Source organism: Protopterus annectens, chromosome 2.part1, assembly GCF_019279795.1.
Source record: "Protopterus annectens isolate FY-2018-M chromosome 2.part1, PAN1.0, whole genome shotgun sequence".
In the NCBI taxonomy this organism is placed as follows: Eukaryota; Metazoa; Chordata; order Ceratodontiformes; family Protopteridae; genus Protopterus; species Protopterus annectens.
In genome coordinates this window covers 1,284,716,564-1,284,734,781 of record NC_056729.1, presented here as the reverse complement: position 1 = coordinate 1,284,734,781, position 18,218 = coordinate 1,284,716,564, and the positions used below count along the sequence as shown (strand labels likewise).

Below are 18,218 nucleotides of genomic sequence, written 5' to 3'. Positions count from 1 at the left end.
ATTGTTTTATCCCTGTAGATGTATAGTGGAGTATTTAGGGTAAATACACATTGGTGTGGCAGGATGCTGTTATATTTCCTGTCTCCGTGGAAAAATAGTTGAACCATCTGGAGGGCAAGAGTATACAGATTGTTTTGTGGATATCTACGGATGAGTGCATGTGTCTGGTGTCCTGGGCAAGGAGTTTATGGTTATCACATGGTGGGGGTCTCCAGGATTTAGTTTCTCAGTTATTGGGTGGAGGAGTAATAGGAGAAAATCATTTTTTGTGTTGGATGAGGAAGACATTTCAATGTGTAGGATTTCAGGGAGAGAGGTTTTCTATGCATTCTTTTTGCACTGGGATAACATCAGATTTGGTGAGGGAAGGTAGGTCAGTTGAGGTTATAAGGAAGGTGAAGCAGCACCACCCCCAACCAAGGAAACCACAGTGAAAAACTTAAATAGCAAACTTCACCTTACTTAAGACAGAGGTGGTAAGTTTTACAGCCCCCACGCTGAAGGATAACAGTGTCCAAGATGAAGGAACCTTTACAAATGCACTCTATGAGCACCTACAAGGATGCATGGATCATGCCATCCTTAGCAAAACCAAGAATCACTCCCCTAAGAGAAGGAAACTAGTTTGGTGGACCCCTGCCATAAACAGGCTATACAATAGAAGGAGGAAACTAGTTCAGAAAAAAGCAAATCACAAGAAGGAAACACATCCCTGATCAGTATCAGTAAGAAACTAACGTCCCTCATAAAATCACCCAAGGCTAACTTCGAAAGGAAAATAGCCAAGGATTCAAAAGATAACCACAAAGCCTTCTTTAGCTATGTCAAGAATCTAAGTGGAAACTCACAGATATGCCCTGAGCTAGTGCAAAATAGCACAAAATATACTGAACCTACTGATATTACCAACATCCTGGCAGATAGATTCAGTGCTAACATCACCCCCCTCACCCCCAAAAGGGCCCACAACAATACTGGAAAAGTGTAGTGTCCCAGAAATCACAGACGCACAGGTGAAAACAGCCCTTTCAAAAGTCAAAAGCACAGCATCAATGGGGCCAGATGGTGTCCCAGGCTGCGTCTTGCACAAACTACAGAATGAACTAACCCCCCACCTAAACACACTGTTCAACCTCAGCCTCTCCACAGGCTACATGCCCATAGAATGGTGCACAGCAACGGTTATTCCGCTCCACAAAGGAGGGGCCACAACTGACCCTGGTAACTATCTCCCCATAAGCCTGACTAGCCTGGTCTGCAAGGCTATGGAGCGCATCATCATGGACCTCATTAACAAATGACATTGGGAACATCCAAACATGTGACCCGACCCAGTTTGCTTTGTTAAGATCATGCCTGCTAAACCTGGTTGACTTCTTCGAGACAGTCACCAAGGCAATAGATGAGGGGAAGGTGGTTCACACAGCCTACCTTGACCTTGCCAAGGCTTTTGACACCATTCCCCACTCGGGAATTATAGAAAAACTCACCAGCCTGAACATAAACCCCTATGTGATATGATGGGTTGCCAACTGGCTTACAGACAGAACTCACATGGTAAGAATAGCGGGCTCCAGGTCCGACTCTAAACCAGTCACAAGTGGTGTCCCACAAGGCTATGTCCTGGGAACCCTATACTGTTTGGCATATACTTTTCAGAAGTGCAGACAAACACAGGAGGACTATGGCTAACCAAGTTCGCAGATGACTGCAACTGGGAGCCATAATTGACTCTCTTGCTGACATGGACATTCTCCAAAAGGGCCTTACTGAGATGGGCACCTGGTGTCAAAGTCATGGTCTCAAGCTAAATGCCAAAAAATGCATATTCATCCTGTTTGGGAAAAACAAAACACCCATGAATTACCCCATAGGTGGCAGCCCCCTTACTACAGAAGAGGTAATAAGAGATCTGGGAAACCAGGTAGATAGTAATCTCTACTTTGACAATCATATTGCCAAAGTAGTTATCCTTTTATGTAGCCCATCTAATTACTAAAGGGTTCACATCTAGAAATAAAGAGGTTATAGTGCCTCTCTACTCGTCACTCATCAGACCCATCATAGAGTACAATGCCTCATTTGGGATGTACCTCACAAGACACTTCCAACAGCTGGAAAGACCACAAAACTACCTCACCAAGAGGATTACTGGCTTCAAACATATGTCCTGTGCATCACGACTGGAGATACTCCGGCTGTACTCAGTGGCATATTGCTTACTCAGAGGTGATCTCTACCTGACTTATAAAGCCATGTCCAACTCAGAATTGATGGACATGCTCCACCTAAAGAAATCTAAGTCACTGCGAACCACTCGCTCTAGTGAGCTAAATCTCACCACAACAATAAACAGAACATGCTGGAGGGATAGATTCCTGTCACAGAGACTCCCCATGCTTTGGAACAAAATTCCTAACTACATTAGGCATAGCCCCTCACTAGTACTCTTCAAGAGAAACCTTGATGAGTGGATGGGTAACAGAAAATACACCCCTGGATCACTTCATTGGCTCTTCTTGACAGAGGCTCAGTTAATTAATTAATTAATGCGGTGGCGAAAGCTGACACACTCTGGCTAGGCTTATAAATGCTCTTGGGCAGATAGCCTAGTACCTACCTATGAACCTATGAACCTATGGTCATCTAGGGCTTTTCTTTCTTACATTTGATGAGTAGAGATATCTGCTCTATATATATATATATATATATATATATATATATATATATATATATATATATATATATATATATATATATATTTTTGTAGGTAGAAAAGCGGTCCATATTGGGTCATTCCTATGTTTTTTGAGCTGCAAAGTGGGCCAGGATTAGGCCAGAAGGAAGTCAGCTGGAGCATGTTTTGACATGGTATTAGAGGACTCAGGTGGCACCAGCTCAAAGATGAGTTTGCGGACATATGTGTTCAGATTGGCATCCCACTTAGGCTCATAGGTTCATAGGTGTGTACTAGGCTAATGTCCCTGGAGCCTTTGCAAACCTACCCCATAGGATTACACTGACATCGTGCCACCCAACCTTAGTTCCCAGTGTCTCTGTTGAGTAGAGCCACTGGAGTGATACCCGGGGTGAATTTTTTATTCCCCATCCACTCATCAAGGTTTCTCTTGAAGAGGGCCAGTGAAGTGCTTTATTTGACATGTATGGGAAGTCTATTCCATAGCAACGGCAATCTCTGGGTTATAAACATGTCCCTCCAGCATGTTCTGTTGATTGTGGTAATGAGGTTGAGTTGACTGGAGTGTGTGGTATGGAGGGATTGTGATTTCTTTAGATGTAGCATTTTTAACAGAGCTGGATCAGACATGGCTTTGTATGTCAAGCAGAGATCGCCTCTAAGTAGGTGATATGTTAGAGAGAATAGTTGGAGTTTTTTGAGTCTGTCCATATAGGATGAGTGTTTAAGGCCTAGGATCCTCTTTGTGCGGTACTTTTGTGGCCTCTCCAGTTGTTGCAGGTGTCTAGTGAGGTACATGCCAAATTGGGCATTGTACTCGATGACTGGCCTAATGGGGGAAGAGTAGAGGGAGACAATGACCTCTTTCTTCCTGGATAAAAAACCCATAGTAATGAGATGTGCCACGCAGAAGGACTTTCTGACCACAGTGCCAATGTGGTGGCCAAAAGAGAGGCTACTGTCAATCTGTGTTCCCAGATCTTTTATAACACCTTCTGTGTTCAGTGGACTACCATCGATGTGGTAATTCATGGAAACCAGGTTTTTCTTAAAGGGGATGACAAGACATTTTTTGGCATCCAGCTTAAGGCCATGGTTTGAAACCAGTCGTTGGTCTCGGTGATGCCTTTCTGTAGGATGTCAACATCACTTGGGGAGTTGATAATAGCTCCCAACTTGCAATCTTCTGTGAACTATGTCAGCCAGAGACCATTTGTGTTGGCCTGGACTTCATAGAAGTAGATACCAAGCAGGAGAGGACCCAGGACCAAACCCTGTGGACTCTACTTGTGACTGGTCAGCAGTCTGACTTGGAGTCCACTACATTCACACTGTGGGTTCTGTCTGTGAGCCATTTTGCAACCAACCTAGTGATATAGGGGTTGATGCCTAGCTTAGTGAGTTTTTCTATGATTCCTGAATAGGGAATGGTATCGAATGCCTTGGCCAGATCAAAGTAGGCTGTATGAACTACCTTGCTTTCATCCACAGCTTTGGCGACTGACTCAAAGAAGTCGACCAAGTTGTGCAGGCGTGATCTACACTTCACAAAGCCAAACTGTGTGGGATCTAGAGTTTGGAGATAACCTATATCCTTGTTTATTAGGTCCATGATGATGCGTTGCATAAATTTGCATATCAGACTTGCTAGGCTAATGGAGTGACAGCTCCCAGGGTCTGTAGTCACTCCTCCTTTGTGAAGAAAGGTGACTGTAGCAGTACGCCATTCAGTAGGGACAAAGCCTGAGGTGAGGCTGTGATTGAACAGGGCACACAAGTGAGGTGCCAGTTCACTCTGTAGTTCATGTAGAACACAGCCAGAGATATTGTCAGCTCCCATGGAAGCTGTATTCTTGGCCTTGGATAGTGCAGTTGTAACCTGTGCAGCAGTAATATTGGGGGTCTGGCAATCTACTGGTATTGTGATTGGTCCTTTGGGGGGGTAAAGTTGCCACTGAATCTGTCGGCCAGTATATTGGCAATATCTGTTGGCTCGGTATAGGAGGTACCATTGTGCTGTAGCTCAGAGCAAATCTGGGTATTGCCATGGAGATTCCTTACATAATTATAGAAGGCTTGTGGTTGTCTTTACTATCTGCTGCATTTCTGTTTTCATAGCTAGTTTTAGAGGATTTGATGAGGGATCTCAACTTTTTGTTGCGGCTGATAGGGGAGTTTTTTCCAGTGTTGGGACTTCACCTTATTCCGCATCAGCTTCCTCCTTCTGTTGTAGAGTTTGTTTATGGCAGAGGACCACCAAATTGGCTTCCTTTTTTTGGAGGAGAGCATCTTGGTTCCATTGCTTATGGTGAGATCCATGCATTTGTGTACGTGTTTGTACAGTGCATTGGTGTATGATTTGGCGGTCAGGCAACTACTCTCCATTTGCATGGGTGCCATGAAGTTAGCCACCTCTGTTTTTAGGAGCCCAAAGTTAGCTTTGGAGAAGGTTTCATGGTGGTTACCTTTGTGGGGGTGGGTTGAGGGGGTGGGAGGGATGTGGATTTTCAGGGTGGTTAGTTTGTGGTCAGATCTATCCAGGGAGGAGTTAACTATTGGTGTAGAGTAATGGTCGCCCATGTTAGTAATAACCAGGTCAAGGATGTTGCTACCTCTAGTGGGGGTAAGAATGAACTGGTCCAGGACATCTGAATTAATGAATTCCAGGAAACGTTAGGCAAGTGTATAGGTACATGAGTAGTTTTCCCCGTTAATGGAGGGGTAGTTGAAGTCGCCCAGTATGAGAGGGTTATTTTGGACCTTAATATCCTCCAGTGTGCTTAGGAACATGGAGTGTGAGTCTTGGGACATTGTTGGGGACCTATAGCAGACTACTACCTGAATAGCTGTCTTACCCAATGTCAGCTGCACCTGAAGTATCTCTGATGCATTATGTTGGGCTACCAGTCTGGAGGTGTGTGCATCTTTTATGAATATGGAAACACCACCACCTTTGGAGCTTCGGTCCAAGTTCTGGGGTCGAAAGGTGTGAAATGAGTTATAGCCTGGGAGTGCAGGGGTGTTTTCTGCTGCCTTGAACCAGGTCTCTGTTCCAGCACAAATGTTGATGTTCTCCATTTTAAGAAGTGCTTTGAGTGAGTGCATTTTCAGATTTAGACTTCTAGCTTTGAGCAGCATGACCCTCAGATTGCATTTGTTTGTAGCTGTTATGATGGTAATTTGGTTTTTGGAACACCACCTAAAAAAGGGCCCATTTAGTGGCCCATTTAGCAGGTAATGATTTGGGGTTATTCCAAAAATGCCACTTAGTGTTTAAAGTATTGATGGACTTAACAAGTTTAAGTAGTAGGTTTCCTTCAATGATTATCATGTGGCTAGAAATTGTACCACATCTCATTTGGAGGAATGCAGACAATTTTGCGGGTATTGAACATGTTTGGTGATTCATAGGTTCATAGGTTCGTACTAGGCTATCTGCCCTAGGGCATTTATAAGCCTAGCCAGAGTGTATGTGGCTTACACCACCCCTTAGGATGAGAATACTACACCCTTTTAGGGTTTAGTTTACTATGCCTCTGTCTAGTAGTGACAAAGAGATGACCCCCGGGGTAAACCTACGATCTCCCATCCACTCGTCGAGATTTCTCTTGAATAGAGTCAGTGAGGGGCTCTGCCTAACATGGACTGGGATTCTGTTCCAGAGTGTAGGGAGCCTCTGGGTTATGAATCTGTCCCTCTAGCACGTTCTATTTATTTCTGTGTTGAGGTTTAAGTCACTTGTTCTCGTGGCTCTGATGGATTTGGATTTTGTGAGGTGGAGCATGTCCATTAATTCAGGATTGGACATGGCCTTGTACGTCAGGCACAGATCACCTCTGAGTAGGCGGTATGCGACTGAATAGAGCTGGAGTTTTTCAGTCGGGCAGCATATGACATATGTTTAAGACCCTTTATCCTCTTGGTGAGGAACTTTTGGGGTCTTTCCAACTGCTGCAGGTGTCGGGTGAGATACATCCCAAATGGGGCATTGTACTCAATCATCGGCCTGATAAGAGAAGAGTACAGGGGCACAATGACCTCTCTTGATCTAGATGTGAAACCCTTCATGATAAGGTGGGCAATATAGAAGGTCTTCCTAACCACTTTGGCAATGTGAGTGTCAAATGAGAGGATACTGTCAACCTGGGTCCCTAGGTCCCTGATTACCTCTTCCGTACTTAATGGATTACCGCCTATGTGGTAATTTGTCGGTACCTTGTTTTTCCCAAAGGGTATGACTATACATTTTTTGGCGTTTAGCTTAAGGCCATGGCTCTGGCACCAATCTGTTTCTATGAGGCCTCTCTGAAGGATGTTTGTGTCCGCTGGAGTATCAATTATGGCGCCCAGTTTGCAGTCATCTGCGAACTTTGTCAGCCACAATCCTCCTATGTTTGCCTGTACCTCGGAAAAATAAATGCCGAACAAGAGGAGTCCCAGGACTGAGCCCTGTGGGACACCGCTTGTGACTGGCTTAGAGTCTGACATAGCTCCAGCAACTCTGACCCTGTGGGTTCTGTCCTTGAGCCAGTTTTCAACCCATCTTGTGACATATGGGTTTACATTTAAGCTGGTGAGTTTGTCTATGATGCCCGAGTGGGGTATTGTGTCAAAGGCTTTTGCAAGGTCAAGGTAGGCTGTGTGAACTGCCTTACCCTCATCAATGGCCTTAGTGACTGTTTCAAAAAGTCGACCAAGTTCAGAAGGCAGGATCTGCCCTTGACAAAGCCAAATTGGGTAGGATCCAATGTCTGTAGGTCCCCAATGTCTTTGTTTATGAGTTCCATAATGATCCTCTCCATAGCTTTGCAGACCAGGCTCGTCAGGCTTATGGGGCGGTAATTTCCAGGGTCCGTAGAAGCACCGCCTTTGTGAAGTGGGACCACTGTTACCGTACGCCACTCTTTGGGTACGTATCCTGTGGTAAGGCTAAGATTAAACAGCAGCCTTATGTGTGGGTTTAGTTCCTCTTGGAGTTCATGTAGCACACAGCCCGGGACACCATCCGGTCCCATTGATGCTGTGTTTTTAGCTTTAGAGAAGGCGGCTCTCACCTGGGCATCTGAGATGTTAGGGAGGCTACACTCTGCTGGGATAGTTATTTCTCCATTTGGGGGGGAGGGGGATGAGAAATTTGCACTGAACCTGTCTGCCAGAATGTTGGCAATGTCAGTGGGTTCAGTGTATTTTGTGTTATTTTGGACTAACTCTGAGCATATCTGGGAGTTTCCACCCAGGTTTCTAACATAGCTAAAGAAGGCCTTGTGATTGTCTTTTGTGTCTTTTGCGATTTTTCTCTCAAAGTTGGCCTTGGATGATTTTATGAGTGATCGTAGTTTTTTGCTAGTACTGATCAGAGATGCCTTTCCTTTTAGGGATTTTGCTCTGTCATGTAGTAGCTTCCTCCTTCTGTTGTAAAGTTTGTTTATGGCTGGGGTCCACCAGAGCCGTCGCCTGCCTTTGGGGAATGGGTCTTGGTTTTATTTGGGATTGCATGATCCATGCATTCTTGAAGGTGCCCATAGAAGGCATTTGCAAGGGATTCAGCAGTGTGGGTTGTGGTTTCCACTGGCCCAGGGGCCTTGAAAGATACCACTTCAGTCTTAAGAAGTGTGAAATTTGCTTTTGAGAAGTTCTTCACTGTGGTCTTTTGTGCAGGGGGGGGCGGGATGTGGATTTCCAGTGAGATTAATTTATGGTCTGATCTTACCAAAGAGGGATGTACTTCCGGTGTGGAGCATTTTGTCCCCATGTTTGTGATGATCAGGTCTAGTATATTGTCTCCTCTTGTGGGAATGGTGACTAGTTGTTCCATTGCATTTGCGTTTATAAATTCTAAGAACCTTTGGGCTAGAGTGTTGGGGCTTGAGTAATGTTCCCAGTCTATGTTTGGGTAGTTGAAGTCTCCCAAAATGATGGTATTTGGAGAGACATTCATACTCTCCAGTGTCTTCAGGAAGGCTGTGTGGGGTTCCTGAGTTTGAGAGGGTGGTCTGTAGCATGCTACAAACTGTAAGGCAGTTTTGCCTATGGTTAGTTGCACCTGGATAGTCTCCGATGCTTCGTGCATTGCCACTAACCTGGAGGTGTGGGTATCTTTGATGAAAATGGATACTCCCCCTCCTTTTGTGGTTCTGTCCAAGTTTTGGGGCCGGAAAGCATGATATGAGGTAAAACCTGATAGTGCTGGGGTGCTCTCAGGAGCCTTGAACCAGGTTTCAGTCACTGCACAGACATCAATGCTCTCCATACTGAGAAGGGCTTCGAGGGCATGCATCTTGAGGTTTAGACTTCTGGCATTGAGCAGCATTACCCTTAGTTTTTTTTCCACTTGTGTTTTCTAGGGAGGTAGGTTTGTCATTTGAGCCTTGCCTAAAAAAGGCACTATGGGGGTGGCAAGAGCCTTGGCCAATATCCGGAAGCCCAGGGGTGACAGGTGCAAACCATCCCTTGCGAAGCAGCGTGGCTTGTCAAGCATGTCATCCCAAGCAGACAGACACTGGATCCCCTTAGAATGACACCAGTAATTAAGCCAATTGTTAAAACTGATCATTTTGTCTTTGTACTGTGGCATCATTCTTGGTGAGGGTAAGATGCTGCTCAGGGTCAGGGTCATACCGGCCTGGGCTACATAATCAGAGAGCTCCTCTATGTCTCTTTTCATGTAGTCCAGGGAGGTGCGTCTCAGGTCGTTTACACCTGCATGTACAATGACTGAGTCATATTTGTACTTGCTGTGGAGTGACCTGAGTGCTTGTGTTATGTGGCGGATTCTAGCTCCCGACAGGCAGCTTACTGTGACCCTCTCCTTGTTCAGTCTGGTGAGCGGGACGTCAGTGTGCCTGACTATGGAGTCACCTATTACAAGTGTGTCTGGCATGTTGTTTGGCCTTAAGGGCTGTGACTGTTTAGCACACTGACTTTGTGAACTATGTGTTGCATTTGCTATGTCTTGAGGTGGTGGTTGCTTGGGTGTCTGCTTTGGAGGCCTCTGTTGTTTTGGTAGATTTTTAATCAGCGCCTCCGAGTATGTTTTTGTGTGTTTATGTGTTTGGTTTGCAGTTGTGATAGTTCTATGTGAGACTGGATTTGTGGTGTGCGTGGTTACCTTCTCCTCCTGACTGGTCTTGCCAGTACTGAATTGAGAGAGCTCAGCCTCCAGTTTGGCTATATAGTTGCATCTCTCGCATATATTTGTATTTGTTGGGAGGAGGAGAGGGTTGTCTGTGTACATGAGGCAATTGTAACATTGCCTCAAGATTCCCAGATTCACCAGCTGAACAGGAGAGGACGCTAGCAACTGACCCTTCGACATGCTAGAAATAGTGAAAAAGATTGCTGTGTAACTGAGTCAGAAAGGACCTATAGGGAAATGGGTACTCAACAGAATTTAGGTGAATGAAGTACTTTTCGTTTGTTTAAGAGTGCTTTACCTGTATACAAAATGCTTTAGGAGCAAGTGCTGAGCATTTCAGATAGAGTATAAGCTGTTTAGATTGCAAGTAGAACAGTTCTAAGGGAAAAATTGAAGAGCAGACTTGGCGGAGCCAGAAAAAGTTTAACCTTGTTTAACCGGCGCAAAGGCGGATTTTAAGCAGTGAACTACAAAAGAGCTAGGAATGATCCCAAACAACCAATTGCTAACAGCTTCTTGTGCTGAGGTCACTTCCCCCAAGGATAGGTAGGCTGCTCAAGGCTCCCCACTCCAACTGGTGAGCAAAGAAACTTCCTTTTATCCAAGTAAGGTAATGGACAACACAGGAACTACACCACAGCCCAGAATACAGCAATGCCTGTATACTGGTCTAAACTAGTCGAAAAAGGCGGGAAAACAAGGATTATTTTTTTGTTTTTTTTGCAGAAATACACAGAAAATGCAGAGACAGTGATAAATTAGTTACACAGGCTAGCACACTTTAGTGGGCAGCCTGCACGGTTCAATTAAGCAAACAAACAAGCAAACTTTCAACTAAATTCGACTAAATGTAACTTTAAGTGCAATTTTTAAAATAAATGCAGTAATCAGTAAAAAAAATAGTTCAGGCTAGTTTAAAGTAAGCAGCAGAAGCTATTTTCAGTGAAAAAAAGCAAAGATACTTAAATCCAGAAAGTAGTCGCTTTTTCGAGTTCCTTGCTGCTAGGACCACTCTGTAAACCCACGTGGAGCTTGTCTGAGCAGTATAGCCAGAAAAAAATGCCCAGAGGCGGATTTTAAGCAGTGAACTACAAAAGAGCTAGGAATGGTCCCAAACAACCAATTACTAACAGCTTCTTGTGCTGAGGTCACTTGGCCCAAGGATAGGTAGGCTGCTCAAGGCTCCCCACTCCCACTGGTGAGCAAAGAAACATCCTTTTATCCAGGTAAGGTAATGGACAACACAGGAACTACACCACAGCCCAGAATACAGCAATGCCTGTATACTGGTCTAAACTAGTCGAAAAGGCGGAAAACAAGGATTATTTTTTGTTGTTTTTTTTGCAGAAATACACAGAAAATGCAGAGACAGTGATAAATTAGTTACACAGTCTAGCACACTTTAGTGGGCAGCCTCCACAGTTCAATTAAACAAACAAACAAGCAAACTTTCGACTAAATTCGACTAAATGTAACTTTAAGTGCAATTTTTAAAATAAATGCAGTAATCAGTAAAAAAACAGTTCAGGCTAGTTTAAAGTAAGCAGCAGAAGCTATTTTCAGTGAAAAAAAGCAAAGATACTTAAATCCAGAAAGTAGTTGCTTTTTCGAGTTCCTTGCTGCTAGGACCACTCTGTAAGCCCACGTGGAGCTTGTCTGAGCAGTATAGCCAGAAAAAAATGCCCAGAGGCGGATTTTAAGCAGTGAACTACAAAAGAGCTAGGAATGGTCCCAAACAACCAATTACTAACAGCTTCTGGTGCTGAGATCACTTCCCCCAAGGATAGGTAGGCTGCTCAAGGCTCCCCACTCCCACTGGTGAGCAAAGACACTTCCTTTTATCCAAGTAAGGTGATGGACAACACAGGAACTATACCACAGCCCAGAATACAGCAATGCCTGTATACTGGTCTAAACTAGTCGAAAAAGGCGGGAAAACAAGGATTATTTTTTTGTTTTTTTGTTTTTTTTTTTGCAGAAATACACAGAAAATGCAGAGACAGTGATAAATTAGTTACACAGGCTAGCACACTTTAGTGGGCAGCCTCCACAGTTCAATTAAACAACAAACAAGCAAACCTTCGACTAAATTCGACTAAATGTAACTTTAAGTGCAATTTTTAAAATAAATGCAGTAATCAGTAAAAAAACAGTTCAGGCTAGTTTAAAGTAAGCAGCAGAAGCTATTTTCAGTGAAAAAAAAGCAAAGATACTTAAATCCAGAAAGTAGTTGCTTTTTCGAGTTCCTTGCTGCTAGGACCACTCTGTAAACCCACGTGGAGCTTGTCTGAGCAGTATAGCCAGAAAAAAATGCCCAGAGGCGGATTTTAAGCAGTGAACTACAAAAGAGCTAGGAATGGTCCCAAGCAACCAATTACTAACAGCTTCTTGTGCTGAGGTCACTTCCCCCAAGGATAGGTAGGCTGCTCAAGGCTCCCCACTCCCACTGGTGAGCAAAGAAACTTCCTTTTATCCAAGTAAGGTAATGGACAACACAGGAACTATACCACAGCCCAGAATACAGCAATGCCTGTATACTGGTCTAAACTAGTCGAAAAAGGCGGGAAAACAAGGATTATTTTTTTGTTTTTTTGTTTTTTTTGCAGAAATACACAGAAAATGCAGAGACAGTGATAAATTAGTTACACAGGCTAGCACACTTTAGTGGGCAGCCTCCACAGTTCAATTAAACAACAAACAAGCAAACTTTCGACTAAATTCGACTAAATGTAACTTTAAGTGCAATTTTTAAAATAAATGCAGTAATCAGTAAAAAAACAGTTCAGGCTAGTTTAAAGTAAGCAGCAGAAGCTATTTTCAGTGAAAAAAAAGCAAAGATACTTAAATCCAGAAAGTAGTCGCTTTTTCAAGTTCCTTGCTGCTAGGACCACTCTGTAAACCCACGTGGAGCTTGTCTGAGCAGTATAGCCTGGTGCTTTGTTAACTTTAGGCTTTTGAGGCAAGTGAGGAATTTGGGTAATTGGACCGCTGACAGCTTTAATGATCAGCATTCAGTGTGGTTTAGAAAGGATGGATTACACCTTTAATGAGTTGGATTTCGACTTCAGTATGTACTTGTTGATTTTTGGAATGTTTGGTGGATGCTGTGTAGTATTTTCAAGGGGAAACAGCCTGGGTTAGGCTGGTGGGCAGAAAACTGGGGCTGGATGTCCCTGCTCTGGTCCCCCTCTGATGCTATATTGTGCTCCGTTCCCCCTCTGATGTTATATGTGTAGTTTACAAGATGTTTGGTTGGTTCTTGAAATAAGCGGTGTCATGCTGATTCTGGTATGAGGTTTGAGTAAGTGAGCGGTTGGGTAACATTGCTTAAATTGTGTGAGTGGGTGATGCTGCCTACTGTAATTTGTTATTCTGGAAGTATGTATTATATTACTGTGGCTAATAAACTCTGTGATTAATAAATGTTAAGAATTTCATTAATAAAGGTTGTCTTATGCCAAGACAGTGTGTGTGGTTTCTTTGTGGGATTTGGACAAATGCACTGTGGGTACAAACTAAGTTGTCAAGGGACACCAGTAGCAGTTTGGGTTGGTGGTGTGGGAGATGTGCGAGGACAGAGAAGTTTAGAGATAAAAGTCTGAAGGGCTGTGAGGTACCCTGGATGTGGAAGGGTTAATATTTTGACGGTATGGGTAGAGAGAAAAGGAGATAATAGGAGGGAGGAGTTAGCTTAGTCTTATGCAGTAGCAGTTGAGTGGAGGTTTCACATTTTGGCATAAACTTGCTGCCTGCCTTCCCTGTCCTCCTTTTAATTAGCTATATGTTAAGGGTACATATGTGTGGGGGTGGTCAGGCAAAGAAGAGGGGCTGGGATGTCCCTCTTCTGCTCCCCCTTTGATGTTATGTTTGGAGTTTACAGGATGGTTGGTTGGTTCTTGAGGTAAGTGGTGTCACACTGATTCTGCTGTGAAGTTTGAGTAAGCAAGTGGTTGGGTAACGCTGCTTACATTGTATGGGACAGAGGTGAGTGGGTGATGCTGCCTACTGTAATTTGTTATTTTTGAAGTTTGTATTATATTTCTGTGGTTAATAGATTATGTGATTAATACATTCTATGATTTATAAATTCTGTGATTAATTGTTAAAAATCTGATTAATAAAGGGCATCTTATGCCAAGATGCTGTGTGAGGTTTCTTTGGGGCATCTGGATGATAAGTCTGTTAAGGTTTTTTACATTATGATTTTACCAACCTTAGGAATGCTGGATGAAGTTAGTGGTATGAACTAATGCAATCTAAGTGAATATTTTTTTCTAGTGTTTTTAAGCTTTTTTATTTCAAAGTAAAGGTTAATGTGCATAAAAATGTTGTATAGTCTTAGTAATTAAATGGAGATATAGTATTTTAGAAAAAGGACATGTTTCATTTGATTAGAAATGAGTGCTTTATAAGTGTTCACGTTATTTGTTTCAATATTATTATGACATTATGAGTTTGGATAAATACATTCAAAGGTTATTGATTGAATCCCAGAATGTTCTGGAAGGAGTATGAAAAGAATTCAGGCAATGTAAGAAAAGAAGAACTTTGCAGTATTAGATATAATGCTACCGTTTTTCTTCTTACAGTAGAGTCTCAATGAAACCTTGTAGTATTAGATAATCCCCTTTTTATTATATTGTTACCAGTCTGTATCTTTCCATTTTAAATAGGTTTTAAAGTATTTTGTTAATCAATGGTTTTGACTTTCTTAGAGAAATATGCATCTTGGTAACAGCCATTTCTATATTTGCTATAGTAAGTTACAGAAACTTGAAAAAGTGCATGCATGGTTTTAATTAAAATATACACAGTAAATCAATCTATTAGTGACAGTTATGTTCTTAGGTATATCTCTAGCCTACTATAAAATTAACTGAGACTAGGGTTATGAAGGGACAGGTAGTAAGAATGCAGGAGTTATTATTTATTGCATTTGGAACTGTGTTTCTACAAATCTTTCAGATATGTTTCTAATAATGGGCAAAATAATTTTTGTATGACTATGGCTGCATGTTTGTATTAGGGCTAGGTATGCAATGATTCTGTGTATGCATGCATGCATGTATGTTTGGTTATTTATTTATTTTGTTATTGTAGGTGTTGTTACTTTTGCTGCTGGCCAACCAGTTAAATTGCTAGACATTTCTTATTTTAAGAAAGTAGTAGTAGTACAGTTTAATACAGCCATGTACCAGTGATGCTAATAGTGGTGGGGAAAGTATAATGCCGATAAGAACACTTTTGGTGGTTTTCCTAACGTAATCATTACTATCACTCATTTTGATGCACAGACTGAACTTGTATTACTTCCATGAATAAAAGTTGTCTATGGATTTAAATCACTACATATTTGTAGCAATACTCCCCTACCTTGTTAAATTCCTTATCTATTGTCAAGGCATAACACTTATTTGTAATAAAGTTTGAGAGGCATAGCTCCTTTTTAACCAAGATTTGTTTGCAAGCATGTTTTTGGAAAAGTGCTATAGCCAGATTCCAAATATCAACTTTTTAAGAATGATACTGCATATGTTCATATGGGAAATTGTTAGGGATTTAGTTGTTTTGTATCAGGAATCTTACATTTGTATAACTGGGGTAGAAATAGTATGCAAAGTAATGAAATAGAAATAAATGCCAACTGCCTCACAGGAAAACAAATAATAATTTGCTTCATTCTTTTTTTTTTAAGAACTTTGTAGCTGGTGTATTTTTTTTTATTTTTCACATTAAATAGAAGTGATAAGGTCAAAACTTTTTGCAATTCAAAATCAAGTCAAATAACTCATACAAAAACTCAAAATAAAAACAGTTAAATTATATAATTAGTAAATAAACTTTCTTTTGAATTGAACTGTAATAGGGGCACAGGTCTGCACTGCAAAATGCATGAAGACATTTAAAAAAAGAAAAAAAGTGTTAAAAAATTACATGATAATGTATTGTAAAATTAGTCACTGGTGAAGGCATTTACTATGCATTTATTTTATCACTTGTTCTTCAACAAGCTTTACTATTCAGGTCTAAGTACACTTCTCAAGGGTGCATGTTGCATATCTCACACTCCTAGTTGTTGATTAGTCCATAATTAGTATGTAATTAAATCAGTCATATCCTTTCAGAGAGTCAAAACTGCATTATATCTTAACCTACCATGTAGTTTCTCCTTACAGTGAGTAGTTTCTTCTTACTGTCTGCTGGTTAGAAGTTTGGATATCCCAGATAATTACTTCCCAAATGAGGTATAAAGTATACTATTCTAAGAGAAACAGTGGGAACAAAGTCTCAGAGATTATGGCACCACAGTGGAGCTTGTGCTCTGACCCCCTACTGTCATGTTCTCGTATCAAGGAATACATTGTTGAGTACACCAGAGTTACCATGGAAATGACTGTGATCACTGGCAGTTCATTCAACAATCAGTGATTGTGTGTTAATGAACCCCTCTACCTATTACAACAAATGACAGATCAAAGCTTGTTGTGTATGACAACACTGATTAATCAACACAGCACATAGAAACCTAGCTTTCAAACAGTTTGGGAACAAAAGTGTTTGCCGCTTACAGGCAATGTGTAAGTGTAACAGTACAGTGCATATCATACAGAGATGACTACTGCAGATAGGGGTCATAAAAGAGTGCAATCAGAGGCAGAGCAATCAGCCAATCACAAATAATGTTCTTAAAGCAAATGCTTTAGCGTGACACACTATGGAATAGCTGTCTGTACTAGACTGAATAGAGTGTGTATGTAAGACTGTTTAGGAGATCAGAATAGCAAGGATTCAGTAATATATATATATATATATATATATATATATATATATATATATATATATATATACAGATAGACAGATAGAGAAACAAACAGACAGATAGATATATAGATATGGTAAATGCTTACAAAGGATGAATGTACAGTTAAAAATGGCATGGAAAAAGGATGGATCATTAACCATATATAATGAAGAGGAAAGCTAAAAACAAATATCAAAAAAGCACAAGAAAAGTGAACTAATCTTTTGTCCATGGCATACTAAGTATTACATTAGCTGTGCAGTAATAAGGATGGGCAAACTTTGTAAGCAAAAACACTACTTAGCTCATCCATTTTCACAGCTGGGGGAGGTTATTTGTGTCTGCTGTACTGGTGTACAGTAATGGCAGTGCTGTTCATCTACTGCATTGGCAAAGCTGTATGTGCTACACAAGGATGGGAAGACCCATTACCCAAACTATAACATAATGACTTGCCAGACTTGTAAATATCTGAATCATACATTACATCAGCATCACACCGAAATGCTGCACAGTAATTAACAAGGTCAACTCCATTGACTATGCAGGTTAAATTGGCATGCAGTCCTGTTTATAGCTACCCCAAAGGTTGGGGTGGCAGGTGTTGCAAATGTTTCATAAATAGGCATTGGGGTACATTGGCCACAAGAAGTTGCACAATTCTTCATTTTCATATTATTCACTTTGGGCTCAGATAAGTCTTTTCTTGCAATTGAGTAGATCTGGGTAAGCATAAAAAGTATTGGCATTGCATGCTATCTTGACTGCACATTGTTGTGAAATGTAGGTGGATATTTCAGTGAGACAAATTCTCCTCTTGACTATGTCATCAAGTTGTTGTTGTTTGTCTTTCGGCTTTTCCCGGTAAGGGGTTGCCACAACAGAACTCCCGTCTGCTAATAATTGGCAGTAGATTTTTAGGAAATGCCGAGGTGCCAGTTCGACACCCAACCTTCAACGAAGGCACGCCCATTTACACACTTGTCTTTCGAATGCTACCCAACCACGGGGAGGACATGCAGACTCCACACAGAAGGCACTCTCAAGCCCAGCCGAGAATCGAACGAGAGAACCTCTTGCTATGAGGTAACAACGGTACCTCCGTACAACCGCGGCATCCCTTGACTATGTCATCAATTAAAAAGATGAATTTCATATTGCTGATTTCTTATATTAAACTTGTGTGGGTAGAGTAACATTTCAGGAGGATTAATCAAGCTTTTTTGGATTCTAATCAGAATATGTTTTTCCCATCTCATATTGCTATCTATCATCTGGGCAGAGAGTTGCAGCAGGTTGTCAAGACAGGTGCATTTTGAAGTTAATTACTCAGAATTTATAGATTAGGTCAGAGATATACTTATCTGAAATAGTTATGTTTATAGTGAAACTGTTTGCACAGGAACACGTTATAAGCTTTATCCAGATCTTTGCAGATAAAAGTGCCTTCACCAGTTAATAAGGCAAAGCTAGGCTCAAATCTTGAACCTTTCTGAAAAGAAATTCTTATTTTAGCACACTCCATTATTGTCATGCACCAATGATGATAAATAGTATGTTCTAAGTACTTTTCATCCTTAAGT

General features: G+C 41.6%; 1 protein-coding gene across 2 annotated transcripts in view; it reads left to right on the top strand.

Annotated features, from left to right (window-relative positions):
* Positions 1 to 18,218, top strand: part of AJAP1 (adherens junctions associated protein 1) — a 1,259,307-nt gene that overhangs the window by 879,548 nt on the left and 361,541 nt on the right. The gene's annotated exons all lie outside the window — the stretch shown is intronic.